The sequence below is a fragment of the Seriola lalandi genome, unplaced genomic scaffold (assembly GCF_002814215.2).
Source record: "Seriola lalandi dorsalis isolate HSWRI2012SDOR001 ecotype SW California unplaced genomic scaffold, Sedor1 jcf7180002054911, whole genome shotgun sequence".
NCBI classification, from domain to species: Eukaryota; Metazoa; Chordata; class Actinopteri; order Carangiformes; family Carangidae; genus Seriola; species Seriola lalandi.
In genome coordinates, this window is record NW_019525463.1 from 645,987 (window position 1) to 652,861 (window position 6,875).

Sequence of the window (6,875 nt, forward strand, 5' to 3'; positions counted from 1 at the left end):
GGGGTGGGGGTGGAGGGGGTTGCATCCATTCCCGGGTGGATGGTGAAAAGTGCAGCACAGCAGAAATGCATTCCAAGGTGGGGGGAGAGCTGCATGGGTTCCACGACTATCAGGTTCTTTGGCTGGGCTGCGGGTTTGGCTCCATCGTAGCTTAATGGCAGGAAAAGAGGGGAGAGTGTATAGATGATTAGTAGTGAAGGGGCCAAACCAGAGAAAAATGTTTTAGCCCCAACCTTTTATTGTTTATAGATAAAAAACTTTGCCAGAGCCATTAAAAGGCGAGCGAAGGGGAGAAAAATCACAGCCTTGGACCATTAAGAACAAAAACTGATTCACTTAAGGAAGAAAAAGCTGCTTGTTATGGGATGTTCAGAGTGTCTGTGCATGCTGATACATGTATGTGTATGTGTGTGTGTCGTGTAGCTGGGAGAAGCCTGCAGCAGGCCCTGTAGCCAGTCTGACTGTTAATGAACTTGGATCAGCGTCCGTGAACGTTGGAGCTGAAAGGGCTCTTTCTCCGGCTCGGCCACAGCCACTCAGCTGTCACTAGCTGACCTACAGCTCTCTGATTATGTCACTGTCGCTTAGAAGGCTCCGCATTCATCCATCATTAGGCTACAAGTCTGAACCCCCCAATCAAACGCCCTATTAAAACCTTTACTGGTCTCTTTCAGTTTGTTCCCTGATTGCAGCTGCTGCTCTGTACCAAGACAACCAGTGCGCCAAAATAATCCAATTTCATTTTCTTTTCACTCTCTTTAAATATCAAATAGGTGAAGTGTAGAAATCTACTCCACAGTTTATAAGTGATGAAACTAGAAGTGGAGTGTCATCACATTTTTACTGCGGCTATTGACCGCTTGCTCAGTCACGTCTAATCTGATAGTAGTGAAATGAAACTTAAGTACATTTACTCAAGCACATTTAATGGTCTGTACTTGAGTATTTCCATTTTACTTCTACTCCATTACAGTTCAGAGTGAAACTGTTGTACATACATTTATCTGACAGCTGTAGTTACTTTGCAGAGAATAATATTATTAAATATAACGCATTGTTGAAGATTAAATCAATGGCTCCCAACAATTTTGGCTTGTGGCCCCCAACAGGAATGCAGATAATGTATAGTTGGAGCTACTTGTCGAGTCTCAGATGTGTGTGAGTTGTTAGCAGTACCACTAAAGAGACATTTCCACTCTAATCTTCTCAGATGGTTTCATTTGAATAACTGTTTTGTGAGGTAAAATGATTCAATATTTTAAAACAGAGAAAAAAATTTAACAAAATGAACACAAGCTTGTTTAAAACATGTTTTATAGTAACTTTTATTGAATTTATACAGAAAAAAAACACACAGGACAATACATCAAAACGACATTTATCCCCCCACCCCATAACAGTCAGAACATCATGTTGCATTTTACGACAAGGAGAAAAAAGAGAGGTTAAATCATATTTATACATAACTTAGCCAGTAAGGGGGAAAAAGGAAAACAAAATAAACATTATTATTATTATCTTTTGTTATTAGCATTTTTATTGTTTTCTACTCAAGTACATGCTCAGGTATGAGTAAAAACACTCAAAAGTAAGAGTTTTATGGTCAGACTAAGTAAACTTACCCTCTAACTTACAGCCTTTACTAACCAGTAGAGGAAAGAAAAACATTAATAGAAATATTTAAAATAAACATTACAGATCTGTACTTTTAGGTATGATTTTGAATAATTATAATGGAGTATTGCAGTATCAAGAAGGGTCTGAGTTCTTCTTCCACCACTGCAGTCTGTGTGTTCGGCCTCTTGGATCTGGAGGAATCCATTAAACGCCGGTCGCCAGTGGCAACAGGCCTTTGGGAGGAGGAGGAGGAGGGGGATCTGGTGTCCACCCGTCCACACCTCCCTCCCTCTCCCTCTCTCTCTCTCTCTCTCTCTCTCTCTGTCTCTCTTTCTCTCTCTCTCTCTCTCTGCCATCCTCCCTTCCCTCCCCTCACATGGGCTTTGCCTTTGGCTGAACGCTGGGATTCTTTCACAGAGGCTGCCGGTTGCCAAGAGAGAGCGAGCCCCAGAAAAGCTGGGCAAATGTATGTGGGTCACTGCGAGTCAGAAGGGGGCTTTTCATTCTCCTCTTCCCTCCTTTTTTCTCCTCCTTTTTGTTCCTTTGTTCTTTTTGGCTCTTTGGCTCGCTCCTTCCACCCTCATGAGTGAAAAGATAACATTGATTTGTGTCAGTCCTGTTTATTATTCTCCTGGACGAACCGCTAAGACAAAGCCCAATAAGATATGGAGCCATGTCCTATTGACTTATTAACTTCTCCCTCTGTGTGCACATCACTGAGCATCTATTTGTGTGTGTGTGTGTGTGTGTGTGTGTGTGTGTGTGTGTGTGTGTTTGGCTTGTGTTCCTGACCCATGGACAAACAAAACGCTCTGCGAGAAGGGGACGGACTCCACTAAAAAGGATCTAGAGCAGATGTTTCGCTGGCCTCAATCTCACTTCCTTTCACCAGTTCTCGACTTCTTCTTTCCCTTCCTCTTTTTCTCTGATGGATGCTGAGTGGTTCGTGCTGTTTTCATGGAAGCCTGTTGGTCTGGCTGACTGCACGGACGCGGGAAAGTAATCCAGGCTGTTGACACCGCGGGGACAGATCAGGGGACAGCTTGTGCTGTTGGCTTAGGCTTCACCTTATATGTTTGTCTCTGCCTGCCATATGTGCTGTTTGTCTCTCTCTCTCTCTGCTGTCCTCTCACTGGCTGTTTACCTCTCTATTAGTTATCGAAAGAAAAACAAAATTCAGAACAAACCAAACAAACAAAATCAGAGAACTCCTAGGTACAGTGGCATTCAGGCCCGCAAGTTTCATCAATACCACATCTAAATCAGACCTTTGAAATCTCTATCTGTGGTCACAGCTACAGAAGTTTCAGGTGCAGGGGGATTTTTGTTTTATTCGACATGTGTCATGTCTTTTAGAAGCAGTGAAAGTGAATGTGTGTACAAGAGTTCACCCTCTTTGTGTTTATATCCTTCCCAAGGTCGAGAAAGACTTTACAATGGGGTATAAAGTCTAGATATCCCAGATACCCACATCAGAGCGCTTGCTATTATTTCATTAGATTGATATCAGGTTGTCTGACACCACCCTCTTTCTCCCTCATTCGCCCTTCTGCGGAAGAGTTTCTCATTTCAGCAAAGACAATGGCTTGTCTATCCTGTGGTACTAAGTAAATGTCAGGTACTGTCTACCCTCCTCCTCATCTATTCACTGAAATGCTCTAGGGGCTGAGGGGTAGATATCCATCTAGCAGGGTCTGTATACATGTGAGCTACATGGTACAGCTCAAGTCAAGTCACTGGATCAAGTTTCCCTACATGTATATTGTTTACAAGAACAAGCTCAAGAACAGATTCCAGGTATTCCATTATGAGAGCCATTTCTCTGTCATAAACATTTGATATTATTACATCAATTGGTTGATTATCAGACAAACCCTTATTGAAATCATGAGTTCTGGGCTTCGACCTGGGAGCAGCACTTGGCTGCCTCAAGTAAACTTTCTCTAGCAGTCCTGTGTCTGCGGAGGATAATTTTGTTTGTGTCTGCAGCGGAAAGGTTTTTTATATACCTAGTTGTTCCAGTTTGACTCAGATGAAACAAAAGCATAATATCCACAATTTATCATTTTTGGTAAAACTTTGCTTTCTCCTTTTCAAGTTAGAGCCGAATCTTACATTTAAGGCAGAGCAGCTTTACATTTAAAGCTACACTCATAAATGCTATTATATAAACAATGTGTCAAATAATGTATGTAATGTGAAAGTGCTCGCTCGTAGTGATGAAACAACAGTTATCACCTAACTGCAGTTTTACAGAGAGTTTTAGCATCTTTCAGCTCGTTCTGTTGGTCTTACAGTCCACAATGTTATGGTCTTATAACAGTGAGGTTTCCTAGAGCCATACTCAATCCGAAACTCATTTCTCATCTATCAAGAACTTATGAATGAAAATACTACTTTGTATATGGAAAAATATGATAAAGATTTGACCTTTTTGTACTCTCAGGTAAGGACTGAAGGTGGATTAATCGTGGCTGGAAAAAGGAAAATCCTTGTCGTCGTCTTCCTCCTCCTGCTTTTCCAAAAGGTCAGCTAAATGAAAGGGACATGGCGCTAATATAGATTGGGGGTTGTTACTCCTGGAGGGACTGACGGCATGTGTTATGTTATATCGTTAGGATAATAATTCCTCCGATATAAGACACCTCTGGCAGTTCTAGCCTTTTCATATTCCCCCGCCCCTTTTGCTTTGGACATCTGGCAGACATACGCTTCAGGCTCATGGCGAAGGGAGGATGTGGGGGCAGGGATCGATTCCATAACTCTATGCACTGTTGACTGAGAACTTGAGCATTTTCAATGAGAGAAATATGGCTCTTTCAGGTGTGAGCGTGAGCATTTTTGTGCCGTTTTGTTTGGCACTAATGAACTATTTCTAGTCCAGAATCTGTTTCTATTGTAACTCTATGAGGGAAAAAAAACATTTAAACTCTGTAGTCACCTGATTTCCTGTCTCTCATATGAGCGTTTTTCTTCTCACTTCCTGCACGGCTGGTTTCCACCAGATATTTCTAGAAGCCCCGTCTTAGTGATGATGACAACAACATGTGTGCCGCAAACTTGTTTTAGGCTTCATTGTGATGTGAACAATAGGTCATATGTGTTTTGACTGACTTGTTTATAAAGTCCTCTGAAGCTTAATTGCTGTCAGACATTAACCAGGACCTGCTTGTAAAGGCGATAGAGATAAAGGGGGTAGGATGGGCATTATGGGATGTGGAATTCCTGCATGATTCATAAGATGAGATAAATGTTATTGAACCCACCAGGAGGAAACTTGGACGGCCACATCACACGCAAAATATGGAACAATGAAAGAAAAGATTCAAATATCAGAAGGATGATTATATCTATAGCTATAGCCAATAACAGAAACAGCAATACATTATCACAACTTTGCATTATCTTAACCTCCCTCTCAGCATCCCTCTGCGGCACTCGCAGGAAGCTCGTCCACCTCCAGTCGAGCTCCATTCATCTCCTCGTTTATTTTCTTTCCACTGCGCGTGTCCAGTGAGAGTTTTGCCAATGACCTAGTTTTTGTCAGGACTCAATAGGGAGCGTTGTGCCAAGCTCTTCTGATGCCAGAAAGGTCTGAGGACAGGCCACACCAGATAGCGTGAGAGTGGAGAATCCTTCAGTGATGGAGGAAGTGTCTCGCTCCTTTACTTAAGTAAAGGTACCAATACCACACTGTAGAAATGCTCCTTTACAAGTTAGAGTCCTGCTTTGAAAATCAGTCATATTATACAATCACTCATGCATTCATGTGTAAGCAGCTTTTTACTGTTGAGGTGCAGCTAATTTTTAACCAATGAAGGCCCGCAAATAATGATTATTTTCATTGTGGATTGATATGCTGATTATTTTATCAATTAATAAATTGATTGTTTACGTTACCTGATCTGGATGGCCACGCTCGACTGTGGAGTGAAAAGCCAGCCAGCAGAGAGGGTGGCGCACGCAATGTCCTTTATATATAGTGATAACACTTCACAGTTTCAGTCACCATCCGACAAGTACTTCTGATGGAGTATACTGCTGCTTACTAGACAACCATGGAACCATGAAATGTTTGGCAGTTTTACATGAAAAATTACTTAAACAATTATTCATCATTTAGTTTAAATTTTCAGTTCGAATAATCGATAAATTGACGAATTGTTTCAGCTCATGTTTTATATGGTAATTCAGTGTATAACAATGCATCATACTTTCATAAGGAGAAATATAACAGTAGCAGTAGAAATGAAAATATTCCAGTACAGTCAAATTTGTACTTAAGTACAGTACTTCAGTAAATGTAACTTCCACCATTGGAGTCCATGCACAGAAGCGTGGGGGTGGCCAGAGATCAAGTGAGTGTCTGTGTTTGTGTCTGACTGCTATAACCAGCGGCTGTGCTATGAGCCAGCTCTGCAGAATCCCTCCTCTGTTTCTTGTTCTTTGTTAGTTAAATTAAAAATTTATGATGCACAGAAACTGAGGGTGGGAAAACAGGAACTATGGTTCATAGCGGGGGATGTATTTTTGTCATTTGGTATTTTAATGTTGCCATTCTCATCAGTAATGTTCAGTTGGCTGCTCTGGGCTTTAATGCTGGAGGTAAACAGCTAACTACCTCATGGAAAATGTGCATCATTACCACACTCGGCCCGGTGCACAACAAACACGTAGACACACAAGGAAACACATTCAAGCGTGTACGAGACCCAATGTCAGCAGGCCCAGATGTAACATAAAGTAACCCTGTCCGATGCTAGCATACAATTTTTCTAATGTTTGATCCATCACTTCCTGTTCCAGTTTGGGATGGAGGCGATGGTGGGAGTCGGGGGGGGGGGCTTTTTTGAGGCAGCTCAGTCTAATGAGCAACTCTTTCACTGAACCAGACAGTTTATGGGGTGGCTGCCAGCCTCATTAAGAGCAGCTCTTAATTGCCCTTTTCTAGCCAAAACCCCAAAGCTGAAACATCTGCTGGCCCATGAGCCCATGTTCCTCCTCCTCCTGTACCCTCTCACTCTGCTCTGGCACTTGTTGATCGCTCGCTGCCAACATAACCAACTTCCATAACAACAAAATCCAAGCAGCTCGCCCTCTAGAGCTTAACAACGCGCTCACAGTGACATATTTAACGGTACATAAAATGAGCAGCAGGTTAGCACTTTTACAAGAGTCATTAGAAGTCCATGGCTACTCGATGCCAAATCAGAAATGTGATTATAATGAAATGAATGCAAAGGAGATTACAGCCTAAT